The sequence below is a fragment of the Cariama cristata genome, unplaced genomic scaffold (assembly GCF_000690535.1).
Source record: "Cariama cristata isolate BGI_N322 unplaced genomic scaffold, ASM69053v1 scaffold5280, whole genome shotgun sequence".
NCBI classification, from domain to species: Eukaryota; Metazoa; Chordata; class Aves; order Cariamiformes; family Cariamidae; genus Cariama; species Cariama cristata.
In genome coordinates this window covers 1-21,643 of record NW_009595136.1, presented here as the reverse complement: position 1 = coordinate 21,643, position 21,643 = coordinate 1, and the positions used below count along the sequence as shown (strand labels likewise).

The 21,643-nt window shown below is 43.3% G+C and overlaps 1 protein-coding gene across 1 annotated transcript in view; it reads right to left on the bottom strand.

Moving 5' to 3' along the window:
* BLVRA (biliverdin reductase A) overlaps positions 1–17,741 on the bottom strand; it is a 29,464-nt gene extending 11,723 nt beyond the window's left edge. The window contains exon 1 of the mRNA XM_009700792.1: positions 17,647–17,741. The gene's annotated coding sequence lies outside the window, so the exon portion shown is untranslated. The remainder of the gene's footprint in view (positions 1–17,646) is intronic.
* Positions 17,742–21,643: the final 3,902 nt, after the last annotated feature.

Sequence of the window (21,643 nt, the reverse complement as noted above, 5' to 3'; positions counted from 1 at the left end):
GCGGTCAAGCGGTTCGGCCTGTCATAGGATTGGTCTTGAGACTTGTATTTAACAGCTATTATATCACAGCTCCGGCACAAAGTTCTTCCTTTCCGTGAATAGAAGGCAGACTTCAAAAGTGAGACATTCTTCTATTTATATCCCCGCTTCCATACTGGAAAGGTGCCAAAAGGTTCTGCAAACCCAGCAGAGCTTTATATAAACCCTGCTGACTTCCTGAGCATCTGCAACACAGCCTGCCCCAGGCTGACACACGGACGTTCCCATGTGATGCACGGCAGCACAGCCGGAATACTTTGGGACAGGAAGCAAAGAACATCTTTTCTTCCCCCGTGTAACCACTGGCACGTCCTACAATGTCAAGATGCAACCAACCATCTGAGAGTTTGGTCAAGATGCTTACTTGACATTTCCATGCACGAAGAAAGCTCTGCCATCCCTTTAATGACAAGCAGGCACGTTCTCAAGATTTACATCTCCCAAAAGCACATTCCTGCCACAATTGCATCATGCCAAGGACGAGCCAGGTATTGCGCTCGCTGGCCGGGCTGCTGGGCCACTGGTAATAAATTCTTCTGTTGGTTTTATGATTTGCCATAGATTTGCGGAAGCGCTGCGCAACTGGTGTAACCTTTCCTGTTCCACCACCCTGAGGACTAGCAACACTGTGTAAAGTAATTTTAAGATGTACAGGGAAAATGGCCTAAACTCAAGCCAAGTCAGCCCCTCTGCATTTTTTGTTCCTTCCAACCTACAACAGCATCCCTTCAAACTCTGTTTCTTCTGTTTTGGTGTTCTCCTTCCTGCTGCTGCCGAACCCTTCACCTGAGTGAACTCTTTCACTCACTTCCACTATCTGGCTGCAACCCTTCAAATCTTTCTGAGATGGAAAATGGATAAATGGACAACCCCACTTCCCTCCTCCTCGTGTCTCTTGTCCGATGGGATCACAGTGCAGCAGCACATCCATAAGTGACTGTTCTGACAGTGCTAGAGGTTGACAGCTGCTAAGAAATTACATCAACTGGCACAAAGAAAAAAAAAATAAATAAAAGAAAGCCCCTTTCCAATCACATGTCATATCTGGATTTTGTTTTTCTATAAGCTCCTGCCTACGTATATATTCCCATCAGTGCTGAACTCTGCTTACTTTATACATGCCAAAAGGGTGCAAGGGTAAAACACACAGCGGTGTGTTTAATATAAAAGAAGAAATGAGTGATATTGGAAGAGTTCTCTAGGGGGATTAGTGACATGTCCTTACCAAATATTTGAGGTATAACATCATGACACTGCTCACCAGGGAAGAGAGATATATAGGGCTGCGAGAAATGGGAGGAAAGGAGGGTACCATAACCATTTGCAGTTCCACCCGCAGGCAGAGTCCTGGTCTGGGCTCTCAGTTACACTTGCTTTTTCTCTATGGCCAAAGAGAAAAGGGACTGAGACTTGCAGAATGATCTCAGCTGGAAGGAGCCCAAGGAGGTCACTCGATCCAAACCCCATTCAGTCGCACCAGGACCACGCTGAGTTCTGACTGTCCCCACGGGTAGGAATCCAGCAGCCTCCCAGGGCCCTTGCTGCAGCGTTTGACCACCCTCACAGCAAGAACTACTTCTTCTTATCTACTCAGTTTTCCTGAATCACCTTTTGCCATTTCACTCCCAAAAGAGTGTGGAACTAGCTCCTCTACATCTTCCCATCAGAAAGCTGAAGGCAGCAATAATACCCTGCCTTTACCCTCCTTTTCTGGGGGCTGGACAAACCCAGTTCCCTAAGCCTCTCCTCATTCATCATCTGCTCCAGCCTCTTGACCATCTTGGTGGCTCTACACCGGATTCACTCCTGTATTTAACTTATTTCTCGTACCAGGGTACACAAAACGGGACACAGCACTGCAGGTATAGCCAGGTCGTGTTGGCTACACTCTTGCTAATGCAGTCCAGGACACAGTTGTCCTCCTTTACCAGAAGAGCACGATGTGGCCTGAGGTTCACCTTGTCCACCAGCATCTGCAGGGCACTTTCTGACTTTCCAGCCAGGCAGTCCCTAACCTGTACTGGTGCACAGGGTTATTCCACCCTAGACAAGGGACTCTACGTTTGCCTTTGCTGAACTTCATGATGTTCCTGCTGCTGTTTCTCCAGCCTGCCCAGGCCCCTCTGGTGTATTGACCACTCCCCACAGTTTGATTTCATCCACAGACTTGCCGAAGCTGCAGTCTACCCTATCGTCCAGGTTGTGACACCAACCAAGTCCCTCAGCACCCTTGGATGTACATTGTCTGGTGCCAGCAGCTGCTGTACATCCAATTAGCTCAAGAGCTGTATCACTGTCATCCTCTACTGTGGGTAACGCTACATTCCCACAGACCCAGAAACCTGGGAGGTCTGAGGACTGACCTCACTAGCAAAAGCCGCAGCAAAAAAAAGGCATCAAGTACCTTTAATTTCCTTCACCCCAGCCCCACTGAGCAGCAGGCTCATTATTTTCTCAGCCTTCTCTTTGTTGCCACTGTACCCCAAGAAACCTTTCCCATAGCTCGTTTCAGCTCCAGCTGAGCTTTGCCTTTCCCAGCTCTGTCCTTGCAAGCTCAGTCTCCATCTCTATGTCCCTCCCAGCTTGTGCGCTTTCTTTTTGTGTTTGAGCTCAGTTGGGAGGTCCCTGCCGATCCACACCAGCTTTCTGCCGTGCTTGGCTCTGCTTGCAGCACGCTGGAGTGGGGTGCCTGTGCTCTGGGGGGTTCCTTCTTGCAGATCAACCTCAGCCCCTCTGCCCCACAGGACAGTTTCCCATAGGACCTTGCCAAGCAGAGCCATCAAAAAGCCAAAAAACTGCTCTTCTGAAGTGAAGTTGTAATACTTTAAAATTTAGATTCATAAAGGGCTCCAGTGTGAATCAGGCCTGGGTCAGCAGAGGTTTAGAAGCAGTGCAGCTGGAGAGGAGCTGATTAGGGGTTTACTTTAAGTTCAGAAATTTTCAAGGTTACTGGAGTGTTAAGCTGTTAGTATTTGCCTACTGCCTTTAGCGGGATTGGGAGTGGGAGTCATATAGCAGACAAATTCCCCTCAACCTCCTACAATCATCTTGCTTCCAAGAACTGCTTTTTATTCTGGTGAGCTGCTGACCTCCACTTCAATGAAGTGGAGAAGGCGGGGGTGCCAACTGCCTTCTTCCACTGCCACGAACAAAGAACATCTCTCAGCAGATGCTCAGGTTGCCGAACATCCAACATTTTTGCCTCTCCTTTGAAAAAATAAAAAAAACACAAAACCAAACTTTCCTACTTTCATCTGATGAACAATTTCTGACCTCCTCAAAAGTCACATTTAAGAGAAGCAAGATGATTTCAACCTAAGAACAAAACCTGTTACTATGCAACCTGTTGCCATAGCAACCAGCCATTTGGTCCAGGTCAAGGGTTTGCAGGCTAATACTGTATCCAGATGGAAAGAGACAGCTACTAAATGTATATTACAGAACCTTTGCTTATGCACATAGCTAAGAGAAAAATCAGTATGTCTGCATCCCTGCTGCAGCTTTTTATTACGCTCATTTTGCTCACACAACAAATCCTGCAGCTGCTCAGGGAGAAAAGTAAATTAGATGGTTTTCGGAACTGTCATGAACCAGGTAAGAGCAGAATAGAGAACACTCATCTGAGAGTCCAAGTGAATATATAAAAATTTACTCCTTATTTCAAACCTTTACATGAGGATAATGGCTAGTTATCTTTCAAGTACAGAAATGACGAAGCCCAAACCGTGAACTGCTATGTCTGCCTTCCATGCCTTTTTCTTAAAATCGATGACCTCGGTTAAAGCTTTGACAAAAAGATTTCAGAGGCATTTTCAAGGCTGCTGAACTTTGGCTCCTGTTGTACTGAAAAAATTGCAGAGTGATATAACAGTACATCAGCCAGTGTCCAAAAGCATTTTCTCCACCCTTTCCTAACTGGCTGCATAAAAGCAAAGGGGCTGGTGAGAAGATTAGAAAGAAATGTCCTTCGTGCTCACCGACTGAGATGGAGGATTGATCCCACCACCCAGCAGCAACCACCTTGGTCTGGTCACAGGCAGCCCCCCCAAGGGTCCCTTCTGAACTGGGGTGGGGGGCACAGCAGCTGCCCACTGGGGTGGGAGCTCTGCCCCGCTGACAGCCAGCACAAGTGGCTCTTCGTATCGAGGGAGACGAGCCCTGCATGACACAGAGGCGGAGAGGAGAAAGGCATCTAGCCAAAGAGGATCATTTATCCTACACCGATATCTCATCGTCCCATCACCCCTCTGCTGTCTGTTGAGTTTTCTGTGCTTCCGCTGCTTATCTCCTCCGTTGGATAGATCTGGGCTACGCTGTAGTAAAAAAAAAAAGTGCTCTATACCTAAATATTCTTGAAAAATTTAGCAGTAAAACAGGAACATTCAGCAGTAAAACAAGCAATGGAGTATGCCCAAAGGGATCAGTCACCCAGCAAATCAGTTCCTCCTCTGTGCAATCACAGCGGGACTTCAGCCCCTACATCTCAAAACCACTAACGCTCACTGACGTAAGCTTAAGGGAAGCAAGGCTTACCTCTGTTTAGTGCAGCATCGCTAAGGCCGTGCAAAGCCAGTGCAGAGGCAGGATAAAAGGCAGAACTTAAGAATTATCTCCCCTTCAAGAAAATTCTTCATGGCATATCTAGACATTACAGGATGAGAACAGGTACCTTCTTTCATGATATAGAGAGAATTTCAGTAAGCCTCGTGCATTCTCCCTGCAATTTTCAAAATCTCGTTCCCATAGGTATGAGTGAGTGACTCACATCAGAAATCAAAATATTTTGCAATTAATGTCACCTGCAATAGCATAATGTGGGAGGCTTTCCTGAAGCACTCCCATCCTGGTCTTTTTAAGTGTGCAGCTTCAAGTGACTACCGTTTTACTGCCACACGTATCTTAAGAGTAGCAGAAACCTTGTAGATGAGAACTTAATATGAAAGTACCGCTGTCAAGGTTAGCTCACTTTTGCGTACTCAACAGTTGAACCATTTCATTCCCACAGTAATTTTTCAGCAATTTTCACTCTCTCCAGCACCCTCTTCTATACCTGTCAGATCTTTGCTTACATTAAATCTATAACTCTCCCAAACCGGAGTGCTGACACATGTTGTCATTTCCTTCCCGCTGCTTAAAAATACATAATAACAATCCCCACTGATCTGGCAGTCACATCCCACTACTCCAAGGAGTACAGGGGGATTCATGTTATTGTCCCAAAACTTGCGGGATTGTTTACCCAGTGTGCAAGCCAATAACGCACAGGGTCAAGGTATCAGTGATTTATTAGCAGTTCTGCGCAGAAAGGGGTGCTAGGGGGTATTCCTGCAAAGCTAGCACACAAAAGTCAAGAAGATAAGCATATTTATACAATTCTATTCAGGTAATATTTGCATAACGACTCTACATCACTACTTGGCTAAGCTGTGATTGGTTTAACGTTCGTCTCGAATTAAAGGTACAGTGCATTTTGAATGTACTGTGCATGTTCAGTGGGCAGGGGGCTTTGCTTGGAGGTGGGTAGCTTTAGGACTGGGGGTGTTGTTTTCATGTTATAATGAGCTGAGTTCACCTAAAGGACACATTTCTAACTGATTCAGGCAGTACAGCCACGTTTCTTGGGCGCGGAGTTGCGCAGCCTTGCCCCTTTCAGCCTGCTGGACTCAGCCTGATATCTTCCCCTAACAATAATTCAGGCTGGACTGAGGAAGTTTTCCAGAGCCCCCTTTGAACAGACTTGTGGATTAGACATCATAGGAAACATTCCGTCTGTTAGGGCAGCAAAGCCCTGAGATGATGTTTGCAGCATCTTCCTCAACAGACGTTTTTAGGGGAACACTGGACAGACAGCGGCAGTCACCATAAAATCCACAAGTTGAAAACCTGAGATTCCTTCCAGCTTTACGTCTCTGATTTCAAATACCCAGAGACCTGGCAGATGCTGTACTCGGGGTGTCGGTACATGCTACAGCCTGTGCCACCACATCTCACACTCATTGTCTGCTCTTAGCAAGACGCATCTGCCTGGACCAGAGAAAGCAGGAGAACAGCGCGGCTTTTGTTAGTGTTGTTTTACAAAAGGGAAGAACTGCACAAATGCTTCAATTTAGTAGCCTACTCAAAGGCATAAATATCCTTTGTTCTGCAAGAAAGGACTTATGCACTTTAACCTCTGATGTGCTGAAACACCTTTGGGAAGTAGACCCAACACAGGTCTTCCTAATCCTAACTAATGGCAGAACTTGAAGAAAAAGGAAAAACAGAAAGGAAGGCAAAGAAATAACTGATTGAATGCTATTACACTGGAGCGGGAGTTCATGTTTTTGCTCTGCCTTTGCTGCAACCTAGAGAAAAAAGTAAAGTCCTTCTGCAAGACAGACACAGTCAGGAAGGCAACTCCCAAAACTCTTTGTTACTTCTCTTTAAAACATTAAATGAATGTAAAATGAGTCAGAAATTTTCTCAAAAACCTGCCAAGACCATTTACAGTCTCCTCTTTCAGAGGAAAACAACAGCACCTAGAAGCTGTAGAGCAACCACGTACATTTTCCTTGAGACTTTTTTGTTACGGACCTAACGATCCCTCCCCAGCATCTCTCCATCTCTCACATCCATCTCTCCAGCCATCACAACCCAGGTCACAGTTTCCTGGCAGGCACGCAGGCTCTGCTAGGTGAGTTACACCTTCGAGGTATCAACTCTTGCAGAGGTTTGCCAGCAAAAAAACAGTCTCTCATCCTGACTGGCACCACTGTACCTTGGAAAGAGCCAGAGCAGGCTTTTCTTCCTGGCTCTTAAATGCCATTTGAACAACACACCTGCATCAGTTTACATTTATATGCAGGCTGGCTGCCAAAGCCTAAGTTGATAGAGTTATGTTAAGATATGACCAGATGCTGTATTACAGCTGCCAGACAATCACCTTTACTATATACAGTGATAGTTAATAATAAATGACTGCACTTGTCTCCAGCACTAATACCTAAGCAGAAAGGAAAACCTCTATTAAAACATAATTCTGCAACTTCACTCTCCCAACTCCAGAGTCCACAGCAGTCCTGACTCCTGTCACAGGGAGGTTGCTCTCCACATCCTGCAACTCTGTACTTGCAGCAAAAATGTCTCACAAAACTAACATAAAACCGTGAGAGGTACTGGAAGAATCTCAAAAATCTGTTTTTAATACATGACATACCCCAGCCTGTGGAAGACTGAATCAGAAGAGCTGTGACATACGTGCATGGGTACGAATGACCATTTTGTCCCATTCTCTGTCTGTAGTCACTCTTTGTGGTTCAGATTTGGTTGCTAGTCTGAAGAGGAAAAACCAAGGCAAATAACACTTCTGAGATGGAGTCCCGCAGATATGCGGAGAAGTCCAAGGACCGAGTCCTCGGTCTGGTTCGTTTCGTTTGAAACACTGCCCTGACATAACCTGTATTGTTTCAATTTTGGGGGAAAGAGAGTGAGTTGTGTGGCCAGTTTAAATGGTGGACCTCAACTATTATAAGTGCTTTGCACGGGACAACCGATTTCTATAGGTGACAGCTGAAAGCCAAATTACATTTGGATAATACACTATTAATGCTGAAACTCTCCAGAAAACAGCTAATCCCCTTTTTAGGCACCTGAAAATAAGAGATGAAAGGCTCCACTTTCTATTTTATAAAAATATCCCCTAAAAAAACAAACAAACAGAAAAAAAACCCAAAAAACCAACAACAAACACCACCACCCTTACTTCTAATGCTAAGTTTCCAAGAAAGAATTACAGAGAGCCTTGTGAAACTTCTGGTGGGTAAACAAACAATCCCACATAACTGCAGTCTCATCACAGCTATTCTTTAACCAAAAGGCTCCTTGTATGTGGCTAATTAGAACATGACTAAAGCAAAGAAAGCCACAAACAGTCACAAAAATTTCTTTCAGGCTTTAATGTGCTATAACAATTTCTGAAGGTGAATTTGTTCCTGGTGGTAGAAGAGTGTTTTGACAAGTGACTGTCAATTACTTTGGAGTAAAGTCCAATTTTAGATGAGCACTCAGGAGAATGAGCTATGGTATGGAGCTATCAGCAATTCACGGATCCTAATTTTCCATGGGATCAAACAATATTATTGTTACAGCACCAGTCTGTGCCTGAACAGAGGCTGGAGAAAATAACCCTAAGTAAGGCTAAAAATGGTACTAACTCAAAGCGGTGGGGGAAAAAAAGAGGCATGAAACACATCCTCCATCACTTTTTTGACTTAACGCCGATGTAAACACTACAGCTATCACAGGGTTGAACTCTGCCGTGGACTGTGAACGGTGTCCCCTGGCTTCCCTGCAGAACAAAAAAGCCACCAAAGTCCCCGCAGGGCTAAGCAGCTGAACACTAACTACTGAGACTCTGCTTAAACACCTATTTCATACAAAGACATTGTTGTTTTGTGCTGACGCTTTTTAAGATTAAGAGCTTTTCATGTTCCATTAAAAAAAAAAAATAGGAGGACTACTCATCCATACCTGCAGTTTTGGGGAAACCTTACTCAGAGCTCATCACTAGAGGTGGAGCTGAGACATGCCAAATAATCTCAGCGCATTCCCTTTCCTCCCTTACGCTGCTCATTTTGTTTTCGCTGTGTCATGTACGGAGAGAAGAGGCTTCTTCACCCCTCTCGATAGATTCACAAGTAGCTTTCCAGGTAAACTCTAATACCAGGAGAGGCTTCCAAGCCTTTGCTGTAATACAAATGAAAGTGATGATGGACAATTACAGACAAATGTTCTGAAATGTTTTTTCAATTACTACATCTGCCCCTACTGAATTTGCCTGCTAATTACTGCAGTCCTTTCTACAAGCACTTTCTTCTTCAGAGGGCCTAACAAATGCAGAGCTGGGCTGGGCAGACGCAGGAAAGCTGTACTTCCAGGCTGAATTCTTACTTTCCCCCAGAAGTTTACTGGGTGACCTAAAGCAACCAAATCACATCCCCTTTCCCTGTCAGTTCTCCCATTTCCAGAACAGGGGAAATCTCTCTCTTCTTGGAGTGGATGTCACCATCCCTGGACATGTTCAAAAAACGTTTAGATGTGGTGCTTCGAGACATGGTTTAGTGGGTTTAGCGGGCATGGTGGCATTGGGTATACGGTTGGACTTGATGACCTTTGAGGTCTCTTCCAACCACAATGGTTCTATGGTTCTGTAAAGCACTCTCAGACCTACTGATAATAAGTGCAATGTAAAAAATAGGTATTGTTACAACCTCTCTTCTTCACAGTAGGAAATCCCACACAGACCAGACACCTAGAAAAGGTGGCTATAACTAAGGTTTGTATTGAAATATCTATATAAAACAATGTCATATAATGCATGACACAAAAATATGCTTTTTCTTTCCTTTCTCTTGCTATTAAACTCTCCTTAAACCCAAACCCTAAAAGGAGTTACACGTATCCTTAGCTTTAATCACAAGTAATCCCACTGATATCAATGAGAATACTCCTACAAGTACATTAAGAAATAAGAGCTTTTGCTGTTTACTGTAATAATAGCAGGCACAAGAACAAAACACATCTCCAGCCACAAGTAGGTTCTTTTAATATCTTTATGAACTCAACCCAATAGATGATACCTATCTTCTGGTCCACTAAAGGTCACTGCATCTCGGATTTGTAAGAGGCTGACCTATTTTGAGAATTCCCCAGACAAAAAAAGCACTCCTGCTACACGCTGCACTCACCATAAAGTTATTGTGTACCATGGCTGATGAAACCCTCTGCCTTCATCATTTAGCATGACAGCAACTCATAACATAACATGCCCCATACTCTCTTCACAGCAAACAATATACACATAAATTGTAGCTGGTCAGACAAGTGTATTTTTTTAGCCGACTTTCTCTTCCCCTATCCCAGCAAAAACATTTTCATCCTTCTAAAATAAATTGAGAGTGATAGAAAGGGTTTGTTTTTTTAAATAACTAGATTGAGGTAACTTGGGAAATACATAAAGTTTTGCATAACATTGTAATCTTAAAAATGATGCATGCAATGGCTATCACCTCTGTCATTTTATCAGTCTACCGCTCCTCAGCAGGGCCTGAAAAATGCAACGGATGTTCTCCATTCCCATTAAATTTTGGAAATCTATCAATGTCACCAATTGCTTGAGAATAGGAAAAAAAATAGTTCTTGAATGAAGATTAACAAGTTTACTCAAATCCCTCCTAACTTTAGAGCTCAGTATTTTTCACGTTATTAGGCATCGCAACACTCAAGAATCGTACAGGCCAGCCACTAACCTGCTCTCTCATGGAGAGTTAATCTGCAATTCAATGTGATTTAGCAGTCAAGTAGTCCTGACATGCTACTCATGTTAAAATTGTCCCAAGAAACCGAAAACACCTTTACCAAAATATCTTCCACTAGAGGGGCTGTTTGGTACCCTACTTAAATTATACTGATAAGAAAGTTAATTAAAAAAAAATTTAAAAGGTTACAGGATTTCTGTAAAAGCCTACTTCCCACCATACTTCAACTGCACATTAGGTCCCATGCAAAGTTTCAGGAAGAACAATGCTTTCTTTCTGCATAACTGGACACAATGCAAAAGCAAACTCTGCATCTCCCCTTCCAATTCCTAGGTCTACCCACAAAGCCTGCAATTTCTACAAGCAGAGATGTAGTTTTATATGCCAAGACGACTACTAAACTACCCACAGGTTTTGATTTGCCTGTACAGTCAGGCAGCTCTGGGCATGCCTAAACCCAAACCTGCAAGTGTGCCAACCCAGAGTCTGACATGCTCAGGCTCACGCTCAGGCTTGACAAAGAAGCGAAAGAATGACCTACACAAGGGTTCCTATTTACAACTGTCTGCCTCTTTACAGATCCGCCATCACCAGATTTATTGTTCCAAAAAGTCTCCAAAGGGACCTAAAAAATTGCCATCAAGTTGGGTCCAACTGCAAGCACAGTCGAAGGTCCTACTTGGCTCAAGCGACTCCAACAACTACTTATTTTTAAAACTTGTCTAAAGAGAGATGAATACATACTGCAACTCTTGCACATGGATGTGTAATGAATACAAAACTCGTTAAAAACTATAAACTGACTTGATGATTGGGTCCACGCAGTGACATTAGCCAGAGAAGGATACAAGATGGATTGTGCCAGTATATTAGGGGCATCATAGGTTCTACATACTTTGTTAAATCTCATTGGTTTGGGATCAGTGAAGCTGCTGGCAGCGCCTATAAAACTCATGACCATCTCCAAAATCTATGCAAAAAAAACTATAATTGGTGAATAGGCTTAAAAAAACCCCTTTACTCCTCACAACTTGCCTTCAAAAATGTGGAGCTAGAAGGTTTTAGTGAAGCTGCCTGCCTGCTCAGAGGAATATTGTAAATGCACAACCTATTCAGAACCAGCATGGCCAAGTCATTGGGATAGAAGAACTCAGTACCACTCTTTTCCATTTCTTCTGCCAAATGAATGTGCTTAACATGGTCCAGTATTTTATTTATAACAACTATGGCTGAACAAATGGATAACATCCCACCGAAGGCAGGATCAGCCCAACTGCAATGACTAAACCACCTACTGCAAAGGTTCAGGAGTAGACACTACTGAGGCCACTGGAAGAGGGAGATATACCCTGTGAAAAGAGGCAGAAAAAGAACTGGATCATGGAAGCAGGAGATTTCCAAGAGTGAACACTCCTGTTTGAAACATAATACAGACATTTCTCTCTCTTACCTAGATTTTACTGGAATATACTCACTTCATTCTTCCATGATATTATGGTGAAGTGACTTAACAGTTACTTTTATAAGAGAAGAGCTCCATCCCCACCTCAAGTTCATGTCCTTAACTACACCAGTCCTTTAAATGGCCAAAGAGGTCACTGAGTCATGAAAAGAAGAGAGTGGCTGTACTGAACCACCACCATTCTATGATATCAACAGTAACATAAAAGTAATTTTAAAATCTAACAGCAATCCTGCTCATTACTTTATTCAGCCTTGTGGATTTTTAAAATATCAGTCTAAAACTCTCCTTCTCTCCTTACCTTCTGCTACCATAACTCAAAGCATTTTGAGGCTCTAGAAAAGAAGCTCACTGTATAAGATTAATTTCTATTATTTCAGCCATCCACATCTCAAGCATTACTCAGGCCTCCCCACAAAATGGGTTTCAGACAAATCACCTCTTTATTTATCATTAGAAATGGAAAACACAAGGCATCCTACATTAATATCATAAACACTATACATGAGCATCTACAAGTTCTCACTGTTTTATAGATGCCTGCCTTAGATATTGGACAATAAATCTCTGTTCTTCCCTCTCGTGGTCAAACTTGTGTACATAAAGGTAGCAACGGAGCCTCAGCAGCTCAGAATACATAAATGACAACTGTCTGCAATGATCTGTCCTCGGGGTCCACTTGGATCCATTGGCTTTCTTTAGGATTGTGTCAGAGAAGAGCGTAACAGCGTGGTCAAACAACGGCTCGTGAGCCAGACTTACAAGTCATTTGACTACACTTGCTTTCAGGCTGGATGGTTTTTCCTCCTGACCACATGGATTTTAGTTCTGCAGTCTGGAGTAGGAAAGTTTATTCCAGACTGGCATATAAGCAAAAATAAGGTCAGGTAGGAGCTGGAAATAAAGTATAATAATAACAATAACAACAACATTGTAAAGGAATGTACTTTGAACTTTTTTGTTAGAATGACAGAATGGTTTGGGTTGGAAGAGACCTTTAAAGATCATCTAGTCCAACCTCCCTGCCATGGGTGTGATGGTTCCCTTTTCCAGTCACTGGGGACTTCGCCCCATTGCCATAACTTTTCAAATATGCTGGAGGGTGCCTTGGCAACTGCATCAGTTCTCCCCGCTCGTGATGATTCTCATGCATTTTCCTGGTGCAAAGTTAGGCTTTTTTTTCCCAGAGCCAGCAGGGAATAAAGATTTTGTTCTCCATCTCTGCTCTCTTGAGAAAGCAGTAACCTTTCTGGTGGAGTCTTAACAGAAAAACTGGGCTCAGAGCAGCCAGAGGACTACATTGCCACATTCCCTGCTTGGAGGGCAAGAGGAGAAGGGATGTGAAGCTCTTCTCTCCCCTAAAACAGAGGACCAGCTGCCATCCAGCCACTTGAAGCCCTGTTTATATTATAATATGGGTATTTTTATGGTTCTATGGCTGTGTTTTCTTTGTGTCTATATTGCAAACATTACTAGATCAGGCTGGTTGTCACAGGACCTATACAAGAAGGACTGGGTTGGAAACACTTGCCAGAATACTGTTGGTTTTAAACAGTAAGCAGAGCCAGGCAAACGATCTGTTTATTTTGAAAAGATTTATTCAACAGTCCTTAGTCTTAAGGTCTCATTACAGATGCCAGGCATATAAGAACAGACAGTATGTCTTCGTAAATACTGGGTTAAATGCAAGGATGGTTATTCCACTTCACTATGCAAGTAAGTAAATGTAAAATAGATTTCAAAAACAAAAAAAAAAAAATCAAAGTTTGCTGTTGCCATTTGAGAAGATTACAAAGTCCAACATAAAAACATGTTTCCTAGAGCAAACATTTCCAACAGCCACTGGTACCAGTTATCCTGACTTCTAGACGACAAACCGAAGACACCTCAGGGCTGTTCCTAACAGATACTGCACTCCAGATTACTCAGACTGCAAATTCAAGTTCTCCGTACTTACAAAAAACCAAGCTTACTCTGTCCTACACTGGACAACAAGAATGAAAGTAGACAAAGCCCATGGTCACCTCCAATGCCAGAAGTATACCACTCTGGTTTATAGCCTCATCACTTAACAGTGAATTGTCACCAGTACAGAATTCATCTTTATCCTTTTCTGTGAGTTGCTGACAGATTTTTGCCACTAGAGAATCATAGCTTTAGAAAAAGACAGAAGCCAGGAGTTAATTTGCCTTCTCCATCCAAATTTTATGTATCTGATTTAATGGGGACAAAAAAAACCCCTCAGTCCTTCATAGATTTGTATCTGTCACCAAGACTAAGCGCAGAGAGATCTATATAAACATGCTGATCCCGCTTCCAGCTGCACACAGTTGTGCTATGCCTGAGAATAATTAGCAAATTACTCCAAAGACAAGTACGAGCAAGCCACCGCGGTCTTTAAATTCATCACCAAATAACAGACTAACCAGTCTTCTGTTGCTAATCTGTGTCGGAGCCTGCAAAAGATAGTAAATACCAACTAAGGGCTGTTCTCCCTAGCAACGGAAAGGTTTACAGAGCTTTATAGCTTCTAGCATAGCTAAAAAACATCCATGGTGTTTCAACTAGAATGACTGTGGTCTCAACTTTTCCCCTTACATGCTGTACCACTTCTGTCTCGTCTTTAGGGATTAATTAATAATTCCATATTCCTTCTGGCAGTTTTCCTCTCCTCTCATTCATGGAACATAGGTAACAACAAGACAATAAAGATCCCTTTCTGCCTACACATTTCTTGAGCCATGAGAACAGCTTGCTTTATTAGCCAGTGTAGGACACAGCCTGTGATTTAGCATTTAGGATAGTTACTATATTATAAACGGGAACGCTAGTTGCCCCAAACAGGGTCTTTCTAACTGGTTTATAATGCTATATTGAGAAGAAAGAAAGAAAAAAAAAGAGAAACTTCTTTTATGCTAACTGTTGACCTCATGTTGTTAAAGTGGTGGATTGCACTCATCTGGAATAACAGGATCAGCAAATGCATTTCATTATCTTTCCCAGTCAGGTGTGTTTTCTGCAATGCTTTCCAACTAAAACAGTGGACCTCTCTCTGGGTTGCAAACATTAGTCTAGGGAACGCTCAAGTTCAATTAAACAAAAACCTAAAGCTCTTTTTGCTTAGTAGAGAAGAAACAGGTCAAATGTATATTTATATTTTTATTACGGTTGCACTTATTTTATAAAGTTTCAAGATGTAAGCCCAAGAGTTTGGCCTTCCATGCACAAGAACACTTTCCACTGTTCAGTGCTAGTTCCAGAGGAGAGGAACAGGCCCTTCGCAACCTTTGTTCTGCCAAGTTACAACAGGGCATATATACATTCAGTTTGGGTTTTTTTTACTACAAGATTAAGCTGCTAAGTGCCTTGGCTTTCAGCCTGTTTTTCTTCCCTAAGCCCCATTCCCTCCCCTCCCAGAGAAGTAACCTTTTTTACGCCTCGCTTAACAAAGTGCAGTACAAGCATAATGCAAGTGCTTTTACACTGAGCACTACCTGCAAGTTTCAGAAAGGTCTACGGTTGCCTGAAAATTAGAGGTGAAAGAGTTATCCCTGGTCCCCCATATGCTGATGTTGCTGTACCACTGTGTCAAACACAGGAACTCCTTTCCTGGGGAGTTATTCTCCCACTGCAAACACCCTTTTATCACATTTATCCAAGCTCTTTCTGTTAGTTTCTCCACTTCTTTCCAGCTTTGGTTTGTTTTTATCTCCTGTTGCCTGACTGCTGCTTCCCTAGCCAAGGATGGCAGCACAGACACAGCTTCAATGGACCACACCAGCAGTAATGGAAAACACCCACTGGAGCTTCCTACAACAAATCTGCATAAGACACAGCGCAATATCCTCTCTACAAGCCACATGAAATTGCGGTGACTCCAGAGTCATTATTAAAAAGCAAAAATGCCAACGTGCATTCCACTCCCACGTCTTACTGAAGTCCTGCCACCACAGCGTAAGATGGGAAGCGATTCCTGTTTTAATTCAAAAACTGGTCAGTTTATTCATTTATCTTCACTCCTTTTGACAAGGATGGTTCATTTTTAGTGCAGAGATCAAAGTGGACCTTTTCTCATCCTGTTCTCAACTGCTGAGCTTAGTTTCTGAAGTCTGTGGATATAGCAGACATTCTTCATTTAAAAAAAAAGTTTGGCCTTTGACATTTAAAATGAAGCCTCTCAGAGCTGAACATGGTGGTCTTTTGGGGTTGTTGGGGGTGTTTTTGGAGGGGTGAGGAGTGCGAGTTGAAACATTCAGTCAGTACAACAATTTGGAAAATAACGAGGACGCTAAAAATAAGTTGAAAACTACGAAGACTGATTCTCCTTTTTAGCTATGCAAAATAAGCATTGCCATACCTTTAAGGATAACACAAGCCATACTTGATTGACAAACTCCAATTGCTCACAAGCAGCAATTCACTGTCTAAAGAAACTGTGAGGTTGGTATTAGAAAAAAAGTTTGCTGTCCATGTGCACAAAAATTCAGGAGGGCAAGTCCAGAATCATCAGCCCTCCAGTACAAGGGAAGTTCCCTGATCCAATAGTAAGAATCATATCAATCATTAATATCTTACTATCAATTACTGAATACCTAAGTTGCATATACTGCTTATGACAGTAGTTTTAAAAAGACTTTTTAAAGTCTTTTTAAAGACTAAAGCTTTTTTATATGTGCTGAAAATAATGTGAAATATTTACCTATTGCTCATTATTTTCTGAAGATTAAACTTCAAATTGGATTTATGACACAGATTTGTCTTTATTTTCCCATTTATTGACACAAATGACAGGAAGATGCTCAAACACTATGTTACTGATTTTTGGCACAGTGTCGTTTTGTGTTCACATCTGTAATCAGAGAACCAACAGCTGAACGACTACGCTCATTCCAGGAAAATTAACTTGGAAAACCAATGCAAGGAGTTTGATAAAAATGATTTCACACAAAATCAGTTCAATAAACTGTTGCCCTAATTAACACTAGCTTCGTTTTTTTGAACAAGTTCCAACACAGTTCAGCACGATGCCAGGACAATTACATAAAGGCTGAGCCTGTCTTTTCTCTGTGTGTAGGCTGAGCCGTGATGCATGGGTTTTTTTAAGATAGTTAGAGATTGGTGGTAGCTGTGACTAGAGCATAAAGTAATTATTATTAAAGCGTCCATCGTTTTACACATAGATTCTGTACCATATCTGAGAACGTAAGAATCGCCTTTCTCCCTCCAAAGGCTGTCTGGAATACGGCCCCACCACATTCCCTTATAAGAGGGAAATATTCTCATTTCCACTTTACACATGGGTAAACTGAGGTACAGCAAGGTTAATGGTCTGCTATTTCAGAAGGGGGTGTCAAACACCTGCATTAAACATGGATTTTAACAGGATTTGGAGGAAGCTCAGCACTTCTAAAAGCAAGCCCAGAAGACACTTTGTAGGAAAGGTTTTTAACAACCTCTCACACTCTCACCATGCAGTGCTCTGGAGACCCTGTGATGCTACTTCCCTGGCCCTACTTCCCTACCCCTGGCTACTTCCACATCATTTACAAGCTAATACTCTGCTTCACTGCACCTTGGACATTCTTCCAAAGAAAGGGCTTTTCTCTTTTGTCTTTCTCTCTGTTCCAGCCCCCCGGTCCCAAACGCTGGCCTGTCCCCTCTAGTGTGGTGGGCGTCTTTGGCGCAGCTAGGACAACGTGACTTGCAGGACTCCCCCACTCCTTCACAACCGAGGGGGAAACGCCGGTGACAAGCAACCTTGGGAAGGGTGCAGGGAGGGGGGTCAGGAGACGAAAGCAGTGCTTCCAAATCCTAATTACAGTTAGCAGGGATTAAATAATAGTCACTAACCTCTTCAGCTCACAGAGGAGAAACGTGATCCTGTTTAATTCTCCTTCGGCTCCCTGCAGCTCCTTATACAACACGCTGCAGCTCCAGCATATCAATGTACCGGTCGCCCCGTTGCTATCATTGCAGCAACACCCCCTTGGCCAGGAATCCAATAATGACACTACAGGGGTGGGCTACAGCCCGAAGCAGCTGCAGCAGCCGAAAGGCTGGTACAGGCGCTAAAGCTGGGAGCTTCCGCCTAGAAAACACCAAAAAAGCTGCACAAGGTTAGCAAGGGGCTAACACCTCCCAGGGAACCTGTGCAAGACCCCAGTTAAGCCCACGCAGCGGTCACCCCAGCCAGGCACTACCCAGAGCCCGGTCGTGCAGGGGCTCGCAGACACAGGTACATCAGCAGTGCTCCTGTCCGCCCAGCTGCATCCGTAGGGTTTATGCTGCAGGCTGAGTCCGTGCTCAGTAAATGGGGAGTTGCAGCAATACCAAGCAGAAAAGAAACCATTCGGTGCCTGGCTTTGCTCAAGCAGGCGGTATGCAGAAAGCAACCCAGGCTAGGTGTTACACAAGCTCTTACCCAAGACTATTTGTCTCCCTTCCTACAGGGATTGCTTCCTGGCCCACAACATACTGTGCTTAAGCATTAGTTTTCCCTTGGAGAGCCACTTTTTACCCACATCTTACTCCCAGCCTCTTTACTTGCCGTTTCTTATCTACATGCAACAGGACTTACAGTTGCTTCATTTGGGGCTGGGAAGATAAATGCCTGGGAGGGTGCAGCTATTTTCTCCCAGGCCAGTAGTTCCTGCAATAAACAGTGTATGAAATGAGGATGGTCTGAATTCCACAGGTCATTCTATACCATGCTGACGTTGGGCATTCACAGACTATGATACAACCTAAAACTGTGTCACATTGGGACTACAGGTACAAAAGATCAAATTCTGTACTCATTTACCTCAGATGTAAAGTAAAAATAACTCTGGAGGAGTCACTAACTATTTTTTTCGCACCCAAATGCGTTCACTTCATCCTGTTTCTGGCAAATCTTGGGGGGTTCTTTGTGTAAGTAGTAATACCTTCGGTAGTCTGTATTCTTCCTATAAAACTCAAAAATTCAATGCAGCTCTACACTCCTTAAATTCTTTATTCTGAAATTCTGCAGGTTGGGATTGTAAGAATGATACACCCTTCTTTCCACCTTTTCCCATGCATTTCTTCTGACCACTTAACTTCCTCACCAGCAAGACTTCAGGAACTCACTTTGGCCTCCTCCCCACTACATCTGCTTTTCCAGAGCCACATTTTCTGAGCCAGTTACAGAGTTTTAACTCGTCCAAAACTTCCGTGGTCTATCATAACTTCATCTGAATGTGGGGTTTATACTGACGTTACTATGCTGGCTGTTTCAAATATGTCACAGGATTTTTCAAAATTCTCTCCTTCCCTTCTCAAAAACATTGTATTATCACAGGCTAAAGTACAGGTCTGCGTATCAGCAGCTCTAATTAGAGTTGTTACACACTGCAATAAGGAGGAGCTCCAGAGAGTAACTGAAGAATTACATACAAGAACAATGAACAGGAAGTTTACAGTCCATCAAAGCCCGAATAAAAGTCTGCAACATATGTGTGGTATTGCATAAAGGAGGATTGGCAGACCAGGAGATAGAGCATTTAAAGATATACATCATGAGTTCAACATATGGGACTGCTAATGACTAGCATGTGACTGTATGCTTAGCATAAAGTAATGAATCAATTAGCACATGGTAGGAAACCATAACGAATAGCAGAACATACGAAAGAATGCACGCGGGAGTGGTTAGAGGCAGATGTAACTCAGAGCCTTTGGATTCAGTAACCGTGCTCCCATTTGTACAGCCACGTGTTCTACAAGATGCAGCACCTGCCTGATCTCTTAACCTTGTAAAAAAATAATAATAATAAAAAAAGTCTACTTTCCAGAGGGATCAGCTCCCCAAACCAGGTGGGAGTGGCAACACACAGTCAAACAGGAGGACACAACTACCTCTTTCCACCACGCTGTGGAGTTAGGTTAGCTCAAACCAGCCAGGTAACTACTTGTTGTTTGATCCCTGTATACAGCCTCGAGCTCGCTCTGCCATAGGTTTGTTTATTTATTCAGGTGGCTAGATAACAAACTCAACATTTAATTGAACTCCAGACCTGGTCAAGATCGGGGTGGTGGGGAGCAGTTCGTCCAGAGGTGGAACAAGACATGGGCTCTGGAAGAGCCGTTTGTGGCTGTGAGATGAGCAGCCTGCATGGCAAGAGAGGCTGGGATCCCCAGGGCAGTGACAGTGGGCAGGGGGAAACACCGACCTTAGAAGAAGCAGCAGCAAATAGCCCCTCGTGTGGACGTAGCTCTACTGGTGTATCGATATCTTACACAGTCTGTCTCTCTTTCCATATGGAAATAACAGAGAGAGTATCTATAAATAACGAGTACCTTTCCATACCAATAAAACTTCACCAAAATTGCATGGATATTGTATAGCTTTCATCATTGCAAAAGTACAAGGAGAAGGCCTGCAGGGGTAATTAGGCCAACACAGGCATAGCTGGGAACTGTAGACAAGCTTTTGGCACAAAATCCTTCGTCAGGTCTGAAACGTATGAAATGGGTTTTTCAGAGAGTAATTAGATATGTAAGAGTCAGACCACCGCTGAAGGTAAAGACAACCGATTCCCACAAAGAAAGGATGTTAGGAAAGGCAGAAGGAGAGAAAGAGAGGTTAAAAACCCTGCAGCTTTGCATACAAAACAGCCTCTTAACAGGGCTTCTTGGGAGCGTAGGAAGGGTTCCCACTAGGCTGGGCCACCCACTCCCTTTTTTGTCCTGTATTTCTCATTGTCTAATTCTGGTCATATCTGCACATCATTTTGTTCTGCTGATTGTCTTTCTATACCATGTTTCTCTCCGCTCTCACCTTCCACAGTCCCACGAGCGTTACAAGTCGTAGCAAGCAGATGTATTAATTAACTTCAGCTACAACCTAGCAACCCTCTCACTTCTCAATTATTTTGTCAGGAACAACTAAGCAATGCCAAATAACGTAATCGTCATTCTGATGATAGGAGTTGACTGGCAACCACTAGAAGCCCTCCACGGGAAGAAAGAGTTTTATTTGGGAGAATTCAATAGCAGATAATATTCCACTAAATCACAGTGGTAAGCCAAAAAGAGTAAATAAGAAGCTGGAAACTACTTGAATAACAGAACAAACTGGCTTGGCAACAGCCCTGAGAAGAATGCCCGATTCAACTCCTCAGCCAGGAAGCGCGTACAATAAATATCAAGGCAGTTACGATGCAGTAAGAAACAGCAGCGGAACACACTCTGAAATTATTGGCGCAGTCATCATTTAATTTCAGATGAATCGAAACGGTGAGCCAAGGCTCAGGATCCTGTAATCCAGCAGCGTTCACACACACTTTACGAACGCTACAGCCCAAGAGCTGAGCTCAGCGACAGCTCTGGACAGCCCGCTTAAATAAACTCTGACAGGGACATCGGCTTATGTGGTACAATGACGTGGGATAAATTCGGAATGAAAAAGATAAGCTAAAGACAGCAGTAATTAAGTTAATGTGCGTATCGGTGTATGGAATCAGATCAAATTAGAGAGTTTCCTTTGGGCATTGCTGAAATAAATTCTGTTGGGATTTTCAATTTTATTTTAATGCATAAGGGTGTTTTTATGATGTCCTTTGGTTTGGGCCTTGGCTTGGAAAACTAATAAAACACTACAAAAGAGAGCGGATCTCAGAACAAAGCAGCAAATTCTCGTGTGTTTTGGATTACCCGTACGGAGCTGAGGGGACTGGGGCTACAGGGAGGCCTGCGCTTCGGCAGGGCAGTGGGCTGGCAACTGCCGCCATCTCTCCGCAGGTTTTCCCCCAGTTCATCCCCACAGCCGAGGCCACGGTTGCGGGACACCCACTACCCCAACCGTGCCCCGGAGGAGAGAAGCGAGGGA